Source organism: Orcinus orca, chromosome 16, assembly GCF_937001465.1.
Source record: "Orcinus orca chromosome 16, mOrcOrc1.1, whole genome shotgun sequence".
In the NCBI taxonomy this organism is placed as follows: Eukaryota; Metazoa; Chordata; class Mammalia; order Artiodactyla; family Delphinidae; genus Orcinus; species Orcinus orca.
The window spans coordinates 27,481,143-27,495,521 of NC_064574.1; the positions used below are offsets into that span (position 1 = coordinate 27,481,143).

The 14,379-nt window shown below is 41.2% G+C and overlaps 1 protein-coding gene across 4 annotated transcripts in view; it reads right to left on the reverse strand.

Annotated features, from left to right (window-relative positions):
- The window catches only part of TPX2 (TPX2 microtubule nucleation factor), a 58,585-nt gene extending 56,624 nt beyond the window's left edge, over nucleotides 1-1,961 (reverse strand). For 3 of the 4 annotated variants that reach the window (XM_049698813.1, XM_049698812.1, XM_004272693.4), the window contains exon 1: nucleotides 1,850-1,961. The gene's annotated coding sequence lies outside the window, so the exon portion shown is untranslated. The other variant, XM_033433451.2, reaches the window with a different exon arrangement.
- Between the last annotated feature and the right edge of the window lie 12,418 nt (nucleotides 1,962-14,379).

The following is a 14,379-nucleotide window of genomic DNA, read 5'->3' on the forward strand; positions in this document are numbered from 1 at the left end:
AAGAGACCCAGGAAAGGTTGAGGAAAAAATACATATAGGAAATATAGGTGGATTCTGAACCTCTCCTGATACCTGAACAAGAAATGAAGGATCTTCCCACATAATCCTGTCTCCTGTTGAAGCTTAATTGCAGCTGCGGGATAAACTAACTTTATTAAGGTTGGAATACACAGACTTAAGCATAAGGTGGGCCAAAATAACTATTTTCTTTAAATGATTTGAAAGTTTAAACAAATTTACCAATCTAATTCAATATATCCAGTTTTTCATACCTGAAATTTTGTAGTCAATTTAGATAATGCCTTCTTGTCTTTCCAATTCAACAGATATTGAATGGGTGATTAACAGGCACCAAGACTGTTCGGGTTCCTGTCTAACTAAACTCTCCTTATCAAGAACGGTTTCTGTCCCACCTGCTTCACAAAGCCACCCTTGCCTGTTTTATGCCTCACTGATCTCCCTCACCTCTAAACTGCCAGGGTGCTTACAATACAAAACAATAGAGCACTCAGATGCTTTCTTGTCTTGTTCTAATTGTCACTTGTCAATTTGAATCAGACTTTTGGCCTCAAGCATACCAGAAACCATTCATCTGTATACACACAGTATCTAATAGTGAGCACACAGTACAACCTCAAAGGTCAATTAATTAGCTAAGTAAGCTGGGAGCCACAATAATTTTGATCCCAAGAGTGCCAACTTAATACTGAATTGACACACCCACAGTACAACTCCAAAACAACGTAAGTTTGATTTAGAGGTGGCTTGACAGGGGGTGATACACCGAGGCCACAACACAAAAATATCCTTAGTATTGCAGCAAACAGTTTGAATTTTGACATCTGATGAGTGAGACAAATTGAAAGGCCATAGAATGTCAACAAGGTAAGGCTGAACCAGGGAGAACGCCAAGTGATGGTCTTAAAGCAAAATCAGCAGAGCACTCAGATGCTGTCTTGTCCTAAGCAGGACTGACAGGGAGGAAGTCCTTGGTACCTAAGTACTAGGAAACTGTAGGTGAGAAAAAGAAACCATGTATCAAGAAACCAGAAAAACAATCCTACAATTTTACAGCCTGGTTCACTTTTCCTTCCCTCTCTGATCTATAAGTGTTTTAGGACAGGAAATTAGAAAAGCAGTAATACCTACTGATAACACACAAAGGGAGAGGGCTGGGCAGATAGGGATAAAACAGAATGAATTTTAAATCCCCAAATAGAAAGACAACTCCAAGTGGAATTAAACTTGTCCTCAATTATGTTCTCACCTCATTTACCTTTCTATCTTGCACAACAGTTTTGAAATGTAGTTGTTTGTGGCCACATCTTTTTCCTCCACCAAATGTCACACGTCTTGAGGGCGGGTGGGGCTACTGTATCACCCATTTCGAGAAATGTATCTAGATTACGGGCTTCGGTTTCCCTCCTATAAAGGAGGGCTAAGACTAGCACCGACTTCACTGGATTGGGGCGAAAATTAAATGAGAAAATGCAGAGTGCTTGGTCCGGTAAACGCTTATTTCATGTATGCTGGGTAATAATATAATTGTCGTTACCGTTATCCTTAGCCCACAGCCTCCCCCAACTCCTCCTTCCACCTATTTCCCACGCCGGCCTCCGCCTCTACCTGTAGACACAGCCCGCTAGTCCCGGTCCGGCCGGGGAAATCCTGTCATGAAGGGAAGGGTGGCCGGAAGCCCGGCTCCTGCTCTGCGGGTCAGGTCGGCGCCCCAGCAGCACACCGTCCCAGAAACTGAGCCCTCGAGGAGGAGGAGACCTCCAGCCACTTGGAAATCAGGGAGCAGGCTGCCCGGCGCCCCAGCTGCTCCCCTTTTCTCCCCTCGGCTCACCTCGCCTCAGCGCTGACAACCGACCGCCAGGAAGACCCGCCGCGGGACTCATTCAGTACCGTTGAAAATTTGAACCCAGATTCTCCAGTCAAACGCACCAATCAGAGTGCCGGGAACCAGCTATCCCAGCCTTCCGATTGGCCCTAGAGATCGTAGGGAGGCCGGAAGTCAGGATGAGGGACAAGAAAACAACCGGCCCCGGAGACTCCTGGGAAATGTAGTGCGACTGCGTGAGCCGGCTGCAACAACTCGAAAGAGGAAATTACCACAAGGCCCAGAACGGTCGGCTACACACTGGGAAAGGTGGTACTACCCACCGGAGAGAGAGGGAGTCTATTTAGGTAACAGGCGCGCGTCCTGAACTTCCCCAAAACTTTCACGGAAGGAAATTCTTCATTAGTTTATAATTCTCCCTGTAGTTGTGCATCGTGCCTTTGATTTTTCTTAGGAATTCACTTCGTTTTAACATCGAGTCCCCTGCAAGCAACATAGTCTCGCCCCCAGATTCTCTGCCAATCGTGAAGGAGTCTCTCAAACTCTTTATCCAGTCCACGCCCCAATATTACTGGCTAAAGCCGGCGGCTTTTTGGAGGTTTGGTCTTTCACTTTTAATGCCGTCTGCATCCTTGGCTCTATTACCCTCGTATTGTAGAAGAGAAAACAAATGCTCACAGAAGTTGAGTAAACTTATCTAAGATCACATTTTTTAAGTAGAGGAGATGGGATTTGAGTTAAGAACGTCTGATCCTGTATATCATCAATAGTCAATTAGAAGATAATAGCAACAACAAGAACAAAAAGATCAACGTTCATAATAACGAAAAAGGCAACAAAGTTTTTAAAAATAAGCCTAAGACCTTTACGGGAAATTTTAAAACTTCGTTGAATAACTATAAAAATAATTAAATAAGCTATAGACCTTATTAATGGATGGGGAGATCTAATATTGTAAATTCTCCATATTAAAAGTTCAAGGCAATTCCGATGAAAATCGCAATAGGTTTTGTCATGGAATTTGCCAAGTTGATTTTAAAATTCACATGGAAGGAAAAAAGCACAAGAAGTGGCATCTGAATTTTGAAAAATAATAGGGGGCAATCGCCATAACAGATCTCACAAATATTAACATACTACGAAATTATAGTAATTTAAAAAGTATCGTCAGTTGAGTCTATGGGGATACAATCAGCAAAATCCAGACGAGAAAACTCTACAGGACAAAAGATCTAGTATCTTCAAAAAATAAATAGAAAAAACAAAAACAAACAAAAAAACAACAACAAGAGTTGGGTCTTTTTGTTTGTCTTTGTTTTTCAATATTCCTTATTTTTAGAGATACACATGGAAATGATGAGGATGAAATGACTCTAGAATTTGCTTCAAAATAATCTGGAATATGCCAGGAAGGGAAGGAGATGGGAGTATAGATGAAACAAGATTCACCACAAATTGATAATTGCTAAAACTGAGTGACAGGTTCAATATACATATATACATACACATACATATATGCATTTGAAATTTTCCACAATTTTTTTAAGCAGGGTATTGGCATAGAAAATTTTTTTAACAACAAAAGATCAGTAGAAGAATTTAAGGGTTCAGACACAGGCGCATGTATATCAGAATTTAGTAAATGCTGAGTAGAATTTCAAATCAGATGGCAACAAATAATGGAGTTAGGACATTTGCTTTTCATTTGGGGAAAATATTATGTTAGATTTTTATCCAACACTGTTTACAAAAACAAATTTCAGATGAATTAAAACCCTAAAGATATTTAAAAATTAAAAATTTTAGGGACTTCCCTGGTGGTCCAGTGGGTAGGACTCCACGCTCCCAATGCAGGGGGCCAGGGTTTCATCCCTGGTCAGGGAACTAGATCCCAAATGCATGCTGCGACTAAGGAACCTGCATGCCACAACTATGAGCCCACATGCCGCAACCGGGAGATCCCACATGCCACAATTGAGGATTCTGCATGCCACAATGAAGTTCCCGCGTGCCGCAACTAAGACCCGGTGCAGCCAAAGTAAATAGACTTTTTTAAATTAAAAATTTTAAGTTAAAATATATGTTTATGACATCGTGTAGGAAATTTTTAAGTAAGACATAAGGGGAAAACTAAGACATAAAGAAAAAGACTGACCAAACCAAAATTTTAAAATTCTGTTTGACAAAAGAAAAACAAACAAAACTGAAGGATAAAATATTTCCAACACATGTAACAAAGTATTAGAACCTAAAATGTAAACAACAACAACAAAAACAAAAACTCCTAAGAATCAGTGAGAAAAGGACAAAAGCTCAATAGGGGGAAAAAAATGGGGAAAATAGGCAATTCTTAGAAGAAGAAACAAAACTGGCCATTAAAGACATGAAAAGGTGCTTGGCCTCAGTAGTAATACTGAAATTAAATTTTAAACTTAATTTAAACAAAGAAGTACCATTTTTCACCTATCAAACTGACCAAAATTAAAAGTTTGATGGTATCAAAGATTTACAAGGTAACTCAGAAGGTTGGGGAAAAGGATGGGTTCAGCTGCTTTAAAGGGCAACTTGGCAACACGTATTTAAAATGTCAAACATGTGTGCCCTGTAACCTAGCACTTCTATTTCTAGGTTTAGTTCCAAGAGACACACTTATCAACTTTCACACAGAGAAACAGAGGCACAGTCACTGCAGCATTTACTGAGCACCTACAATGTGCCAGTCATTGTGCTAAATGTGGGGATATAGCAGTGAAAAGACAGACAAAATCTCTGTCTTCAGGGAGCTGACATTCTAGTGGAGAAGACAGACACTAAACAAGGTGAATAAATAAATAAGTAAATAATATCTCATAATAAGAGATGATAAATGCAAAGCCATGACAAGAAGCGGAGGAAGGGAGGGCTGGACAGGGACAAAGGGAGGGCAGGGTCTGCCTAGGCTGTGGCTGCCCACCGACCTCAAGGTACGTGCAGGGCCACTGGTAGGGGTGGAGGTAAAGGTACTTGCTTTATATTAGGAGGGAAGGGGTATCAAAGCTGTGCTGTGTCCAGGGCCTGCTAGGCAGAAAGTGCTCAGTGAGTGAATGAGTGTATGAGGCAATGCCAGGAGGCCAGGATGTGTGCAAGAACTTCCCAAGTCCTTCCAGATTAACAAGAGGTAATAAGCCTGGCCCAAAAGATTCCTCTCTTGTCATTCCTTCTGCATCCATTGTAGTGTAGGCTGGGTCTCAAGTTCCCATTATTTACAAATGGGAGACTTCAAGGTCTGAAATCACCAAAGCAGAATTTTAGACCTGAAGGAAGCGCAGACATATCTGGTAGACCCTATCCACAATTTCAGTCATTACTCTTTTGTTGATTTATTTTATATATTTATTTATTTATTTTCTTTATTGTTTTTTTGGCTGTGTCGGGTCTCAATTGCAGCATGCAGGATCTTTCGTTGCTGCGTGCGGACTTCTCTCTAGTTTTGGCGTGCGGGCCTTTCTCTCTTTAGTTGTGGCGAGCCAGCTCCAGAGCGCGTGGGCTCTGTAGTTTGTGGCATGCAGGCCCTCTCGTTGAGGAGCGCGAGCTCGGTACTTGTGGCGGATGGGCTTAGTTGCCCCGTGGCATGTGGGATCCTAGTTTCCGGATCAGGGATCGAACCCACGTCCCCTGCATTGGAAGGTGGATTCTTTACCACTGGACCACGAAGGAAGTCCCTCAGTCATTACTCTTTTGGCCTTATCCATGTGAAAGGGGTTTGCAATTATAAATAGGGTAGCTCAGGGACGTTTGAACAAAGACCTGAAGGAGGTGAAGGAGTAAGCCATGCAGATATCTGAAGGAAGAATGTTCCAGGCAGAGGGAACAGCAAGTGCAAAGGCAGGAGCAGAGAGGCATGTTTTAGAAATAGCTAGGAAGTCAGGGTGACTGGATCAAATGGACAAGGAGGAGACTATCAGAAGATGAGGCCAGAGATATTCTGGGGCAGGATGCAGACCAACTGGGCCTTAGTAAGGAAGCTGATTTTTACTCTGAATAAGGTGGGAGTCCTGGGAGGGTTTTGAGCATTGATTTGCTCTCTACTTATAACGGGATAACTCTGGCTGCTGTGCTGAAAACAGAGGGAAGGGGAACAAGAGTGGAAATAGGGAAATCAATTAGTAGGCTGCTGCATTGTAGTTGTGAAAAATTGGAAACCACCTAATGGTCCATTAGTAGAGGGGGGTTGTTCAATAAACTGTCTATAGGATGGAATACTAAGCATCAGTTCAAAAAGAGTTTGGGGGCTTCCCTGGTGGCGCGGTGGTTAAGAATCCGCCTGCCAATACAGGGGACACGTGTTCGAGCCCTGGTCCGGGAAGATCCCACATGCCATGAGCAACTAAGCCTGTGCACCACAACTACCAAAGCCTGCAGGCCTAGAGCCCATGATCCACAACAAGAGAAGCCACCACAATGAGAAGCCCGCACACCGCAACGAAGAGTAGCCCCCATTCACCGCAACTAGAGAAAAGCCTGCACGCAGCAACGAAAGATAAATAAATAAATTTTTTTTAAAAAACGAGTTTGATAGATCTGGACCGATATGGAGATAATCTTTGAGACACATTCTGGAGTTAAAACACAAAGTGCTGATTGATTAGGGGTGTTTTTTTTTCATTATGAAACCATTATGGGGGTTTTTTCCTGAACTTTAAGAACTATATTTTCTTACTGAAGTATAGTTGATCATAATGTTTTCTAAAAATATGCAAAACAGTGTTTTGCATACCACGTTTCCCATGGGTGTGATTAAGTATTAACAGCTAGCACTTACCGGGCACTTACCATAGGCCAGGCTCTGTTTGGAGTACTGTGCACATAGTTAACTCATTTCATCCTGACAATAACCCTGTGAGGTAGGTAATGTTATATATCCATTTTATAGATTGAGGAAGTTGAGACTCAGAGTGGTTAGAAAACTTCTCCAAGGTCACATAGTTTGTATGCAACAGAGCCAAGATTTGAACCCAAATAGGCCAGCTCTAGAGGCCAAACCCTTAACCACTGCCCTATATTACCTCTCCTAAACATGGATGTGTATATAGAGAGAAAGGTATGGAAGAATTCACAACAACCTGACAAGAGTGGGAATTTCAGAGGGAAGGAGCTAAACAGGACTCGTGGACAGAAAGGATAGATAATTGGATCTTTATTTTTAATTTTTTTAAAAGAATATATCCACGTGTTACTTGTGTGCTTTGAATTTATTATTTCTTATTATAGAAGGGGAGAGGAGTCTGCAAAGGAGAGAGGAGGGGGAGACAAGCTCTATATTTAAAAAGTGAGAGGGAAAGACCCAACATCTACTCCTGCCCTTTCCAAATCTTCTTCACTCCGTGTCTGTCACTCCCTCCACCATCCAACCTGTGGTCACCAGGCCAGAAATCTGGACCTGCCTTCCAGCTCACTGGAGACGTCCTGCTTCATGGAGAACAGACAACAGCTGGTCACTGGCTCTGGGTAGCGACGTAACCCTCAGACACCTCCAGGCAAGGTGGCTGTGATCACCTAAGGACACCCCCTGGAGAAGGTTGCAAGTGTGAGCCATTGGTGACAGTCATCAAAAAGATCTGTCTTCTGCAGTTCCCCTCCAACCAAACACAGGGATCTCTGTGGGTGTCCTGGTCTCTTCCTTCCTAGCTGATGTGTAATCCATTTTGGAGGAAGGATTACAGACACCTTAGCACACAGTGATTAAAAGCGATGAATTATAGAAAACAACCCAAGTATCCACCAACTGATGAGTAGATAAAATGTGGTAAATCCATACAATGGAATAGTATTCTTTAATAAAAGGAATAAAATACCGATACATACAACGTAGGTGAACCTGAAACATTATACTAAGTGAAAAGCCAGACTCAAAAGGACAAATATTGTATGATTCCATTCATTTGAAATTTCCAGAATAGGCAAATCCATAGAGACAGAAATTAGATTAGTGGTTGCCAGGGGCTGGGGGCTGGGGGGATAGAGAGGAACTACTGATGCAGGGTTTTTTTCAATAAGCTCACGTAAGGTAAGTGGTAGCCAGACTCAAGAGGTGCCTTTGTCTTCTTCTGGGAGTTGGAAGAGGGGAATCACTTGAAATTCCATCCTCTCCATTTGCAGTGGGCCCTGGCCTAGGTCAAACTACTTTAATATGGGATTTAATATGGGAGACTTTTCTATGTTAAAAATTTTTTAAATTACAAATATTATACACGATTATGACAGAGTGAGAATATATGTTAGGTGCTGTATATTTATTACTTTATTTAATCATTGCAACACCCTTACCAGGTAGGTGCTATTATTTTCAATTTCCAGATGAAAAAAGCCGAGGCTCAAAAGAGGTGACATAGGGCTTTCCTGGTGGCGCAGTGGTTGAGAGTCCGCCTGCCGATGCAGGGCACATGGGTTTGTGCCCTGGTCAGGGAGGATCCCACATGCCGCGGAGCGGCTGGGCCCGTGAGCCATGGCCGCTGAGCCTGCGCGTCCGCAGCCTGTGCTCCACAACGGCAGAGGCCACAACAGTGAGAGGCCCGCGTACTGCAAGAAAAAAAAAAAAAGAGGTGACATAACTTACTCAAGGTCACACAGCAGAGTTAAGATTTGCAGTCAGATCCATATGAGTTTATAAATATTTATGAAGTAAAAAGTGAAAATGCCCTAAGCCTCCCCCCCTACCCCATTGTCAATCCCACTCCTCAGTTTAAAAATTAGTGTTAAAAGATGAGTGTGAATCTTTCAAAGGCTTTTAATGCAAATACAAACCCTCATATATCTATATCTATAAACGCATGCATTTTTGTATTTTACATATGTGTGTGTTTATATATTTAAAAATTTTTCATTTCAAAAGTATTGCCTACTTGTTTGTAATATTTGGCAAATATAGAAAATAATAAAGAACCAAAAAAATAACTATAACCTAGCCTTTAGAAGCAACCTCTCCACTCTTCGCATTTAAGTGTATTTCCTTCTAGTTTTTTAAATCTAATAAACTGATTTTATTAGATATTGAGTAGATACAAATATAAATGTATGTATATGTAAAATGAATGAAAGGCATAAAGAATAGTAAGGCAACACATTCTGTACACATACGTACGATTTAATTTAACAAGAAGAACATTTCTATTCTCTTTCAAGCTCCCAACTTTATCCTGTTCCCTGGTTCATCCTGTACCCTCCCCTGTGAAGGTGCAATGGCTGTCTTGAATGTTGTGTTGATTATTCCCTTATACTTCTTTATAATTTTACCACATAGGTATATTTCCCTGTATGAATTATCTACTTATTGCTGCAGAACAGATTACCTCCAAACTTAGCAGCTTACCATGACAAGCGTTATTATCTCATACAGTTTCTGAGGGTCAGGAATTCAGTTTAAGAGAGTGGTTCTGGCTCAGGGTCTCAAATAAGGTTTGTAGTCAACCGTTGGCTGAGTCATCTGAAGGCTCGGTGGGGCGGGAGGATCTAGTTTCTCATTACACATGGGCCTCTCCATACTGTTACTCTCCATGGCTGTTCACAACATGGCAGCTGGCTACTTCCAGAGTGAGTGATGAGACAGAGAGATAGAAGAGAGAGAGAGAAAGAGAGGCATGCCATCATCTCTGCCATTTGTTATCAATCACACAGAACATTGTGAGAGGGGACTACACAAAAGTGTGAATGCCAGGAGGCAGGGATCTTTGGGGGCCTTCTTGGAGGTGGCTGGCTACCACAAACCCTACACAGTGTGTCAATTAATTTTGCCTGTTTTCAAACTATATATAAATGGAATCATACTGCATTATTCTTTTGCAATGTTTTTCATGCAATGTGTTTCTAAGATTCTTTCAAGCTGTGTATAGCTAAATCTGCTTATTTTTTCACTGTGTCATATTACTATGTAAAAACATACTACTATTTGGTTAATCATTTGCTATAATTAACAGTTGGGTAGTTTCCATATTTTTGCTAAAAGAAGTAGTATTGCTATAAACATCCTTATACCTGCATCTCACACGTATTAAGAGTTATTTTAGAGCATATATCAAAAAATAGAATTGCTGGGTCATAGGTTGTAGGCATCTTCAATTCTACTTGGTAACAATACAATTTTTTCCAAAGTTATTCCATATTCTTGAATCACACTTGATTTTATCAGATTTTCTTGGCCGAGGTGAGGGAGTTGCTGGCGAGGCAGTAGTGCCGTCAGCAGAGTAGAAGGACTTGAGCTCACCTCCTCTCACGAAAACACCAAAATCACAACTGACTGCTGAATAACCATCTACCAAAAAAAGGCAGATTTTCTCATTTTTGCCAATCTTGTGGGTGTGAAATGATATCTCACTGAGGTTTTAATCTGCATTTTTCCTGATAACTGGTGAGGTTGAGCATCTACCTCAATCTCTGGTTTATTGACCACTCTATTTCCATTCCTCTTTAGCATCTGCACAAGGGCTTTCTCCATTTTTCTTTTGTCTTTATCATATTGATTTCCCAGCCTTTTTTCCTATACATGGTATTTAGAGTTGAGATCATGTCACACATCTAATTTTGTATACTTTTATTTTCACTTCATATTACACCATAAGCATCTCCTCGTCATCTAAATCTCAGCAAATGTGTTTTTAAACAATGCTTTCCAATTAAAAAAAATAGTCATGTTTAGATAATATAGAAATTATAAAAAGGAAAATAAAATCATCCATAATTTGATTATGTAGCAATAACCACCTTTTTGCATCCTGGCATAATTCTTTCTACTATATGTTGCATGTAATGTACATTTTTTAGTAAATTAGAATAATTCTCAGTATAGCTTTGTAACCCTTTTTTTTTTTACAAAGTGTTATGTTTTGAGTATTTTTCCCCATCATTAAATATGTGTGAATTTAACCCATTTAAAGTATCACCCTATTTACTGAATTCTCAGTTTTAATTTTTCTTTCCTGTGTTATAAATAACCTAGTATAAACATCTCTGTGGATAAAATTTGGTTGCATTTCACTTCTTTTCTTAAATTCAATTCCAATCAAAGATTATTTTTCAATGATCTTTCCAGAGCCATTTTTAAGGCTCTTGATAAATATTGCAAAGTTCCCTTCCCCAAAGGCTCTATCTTCCCCCAATATAAATCTCTTCATGTCCTTTCTGTTCAAAAAGCCTGGTTGGCTCCTCCAGTGCCTATTTAGTGTCCTGCACATGCAGATACATGTTTACATTCAGTCTCCTTTGCTACCATTCCCTCTTAGCCATCCCATCTGGACTCTCCTGTTAACTCTCCATGCCTTTGCTGAGGCAGCACCTTCCACCTTAAATACCCCTCACACCTCTGCTCTCTCCTGGCCTCCCAAAGCACATCAGAGACTTCCATAATAAAAATTTCCAGGGCTTCCCTGGTGGCGCAGTGGTTAAGAATCTGCCTGCCAATGCAAGGGACACAGGTTCGAACCCTGGCCCGGGAAGATCCCACATGCTGCGGAGCAACTAAGCCCGTGTGCCACAACTACTGAGACTGAGCTCTAGAGCCCGCGAGCCACAACTATTGAGGCCACGTGCCACAACAACTGAAGGCTGCACGCCTAGAGCCCGTGCTCTGCAACAAGAGAAGCCACGACAATGAGAAGCCCGTGCACCGCAACGAAGAGTAGCCCTGGCTCACCGCAACTAGAGAAAGCCCATGCACAGCAGCGAAGACCCAACACAGCCATAAATAAATAAATTTATTTTTTTTAAAAATTTCCACATTGAAGTGATTGTGACACCACAGGTTTTAAAAATGGAAATCAGATCATGTCCTGTACCAGTTTAAAACCTTCCCATGAGGACTTCCCTCGTGGCACAGTGGTTAGGAATCCGCCTGCCAGTACAGGGGACACGGGTTCGAGCCCTGGCCTGGGAGGATCCCACATGCCACGAAGCAACTAAGCCCATGAGCCACAACTACTGAGCCTGCACTCTAGAGCCCGCGAGCCACAACAACTGAGCCCGCGCGCCACAACTACTGAAGCCCACACACCTGGAGCCCGTGCTCTGCAACAAGAGAAGCCACCACAATGAGAAGCCCGCGCACGGCAATGAAGAGTATAGCTCCTGCTCGCCGCAACTAGAGAAAGCCTGCCTGCAGCAATGAAGACCCAACGCAGCCAAAAATAAAAATAATTAAATAGAATAAATTAAAAAAAAACACCTTTCCATGGAACATAAAAAATTCAGAAATTGACACAAATACACTTGGGAATATAGATTATGGTAATGGAGACATTTCAAGTGAGCTGGAAAAGATGATGATATTGGGATAATTGGGTAGTTATTTAGAAAAAATTTATGGATTCCTGCCTCACATCTTACACTGAAGGGAATTTATGATGGAACATAGATTGAAATGTAAAATATGAAACCAAGTAGAAGAAAACAGAATTATTTTTATGATATCAAACAGAGGTCTTCATAAGAATGACATAGAACCTGGAAACCACAAAGGAAAAAGACATACATTAAAATACATAGAAGGGCTTCCCTGGTGGCACAGTGGTTGGGAGTCTGCCTGCCGATGCAGGGGACACGGGTTCGTGCCCCGGTCCGGGAAGATCCCACATGCCGCAGAGCGGCTGGGCCCGTGAGCCATGGCCGCTGAGCCTGCACGTCCGGAGCCTGTGCTCCGCAACAGGAGAGGCCACGGCAGTGAGAAGCCCACGTACCGCAAAAAAAAACAAAACAAAACAAAAAAAAAACCTTGAAAATAAAAGTTTTTCCATAATAATAAATAATAAGCTGGAAAACTATTTATGACTTATATGTAGGAAAAAAAAGGATAAACATTCTACAAATCAATGAGAAAAAAGTTCAACAGAAAGACCAACTGAAAAAAGGGCAAATGAAATGCATAGAGAATTCATCAGAACAAGACATTCTCCCCCAAAAAGACTCATAAATATGAAAAATTGCTCAACTTCACTCTTAATAAAAAGAAATCAAAATAAGAGTATCTTTCAGTTTTTATCTGATTGGTGAGGATAAAAAGGTTTGATAACACACTGTGTAGCTCAGGATGTGAGGAAATAGGCAGTCTCATACTTTACTGATGGGAGGACAAACTGGTACAGCTGCTATGTAGAGCACATTGCCAATATGCATTAAAACGAAACAAAAAACAAATTCATATACTCAGTTACTGGTAATTCCACTTTCAGGAATTTACTTAACAGATAAACTCCCACATATGCAAAATAACAAATGGATAAGTTATAGCTTTATTTATAATAAGATAGGACTGGAAACTACCTAAGTGTTCCCAAATAGGGGATTGGGCAAGTAAATTATGGCATATCTTTATAAAGTTGTGTGTTAATTTAAAAAATGAAGGCCGACTATAAACATAGAGCTCAGCAAAAAAAAAGCAAGATGTAGAAGTGTCTATAGCAAGCGACTGGTTGTGTAAAAACATTTATACATATAAATTTGCTTGTGAATACAGTGACCGTCTCTGAAAGACTACAGAGGAAAGGGCTTAAGAGTGATGACCTCTGTGAGGGGAACTAGGGATTGGAAAGCAGGTGTGGGAAGAGGACTTAATTCTATGCTCTTTGGTGTATTTTTAATATCCTATTTTTAATCAATTAAATTACCACAAAATAAAACACCTTTGAATGTTTAGAATCAAGTCTAACTCACTTCCATGGTCAACTTTTCAACCTCCTCTCAACCCACATTTGCCCTCCCTCAGTCACGCTGCTTCTCCTTCAGTTTCTGGGAAATGCCAAGATCTTACTGCCTAGGGACACTTTGCACAAGCCAGTCCCTCTGCCAAGGTTGATGTTCTCTAAACTCTTCCGATGAGTTGGCATCTTCCTACACTTCAGGTCTTGGGTCCTGTGTCTCTGGCACCCTACACAAACAATTGAAACAGTTGAAAAAATGCCTCTCTTCCTCACTGGGCAGGGAGGACAAGGCTTACGTCTCTCACCACCCACTCTAAAGGAGCACCTCTTCCTTCACCCTCTTTATGACAATACCCTGATTTGCTTTCTTAAGAGCACTAGTCACTATTTGAAATTACCGTGTTCGTTTTCTTAGTTGTTTACTGTCTCTCTCCATCTCAAGGGTTTAAGTCTCTATGAAAGCACGGGCCATGTCTTGTCTTGTTCCTAACTCTAACTTCAGCAATCCAAACAATAAACATTTGCTGAGAGAAATTATGCAGCATATACTAGGGACTTCACAAATAACAACTTTTTTAATCATCACAATAACTCAATGAGGGAGGTTGGTTTTTACTCATTTTACAGTTAAGGATAATTGAGGCACCCAGCAGTTGAGTAACTTGCCCAACCAGCAAAGCTGGAATCCCAGACACAAGGTTCTTAGACACAACGCGATGCTTTTTCGATATATAAACTGACGGGTGGATGAAACTGGCTAAATGAATGAATGAATGGAAATGTGAACGTAAACGTTGATTTTTTTTCTTGCGTCTCCGGGTTCCCCAGCTCCACCGCAAGGGGGCGCTCCCGCCCAGTTCTTGACGCCAGTCC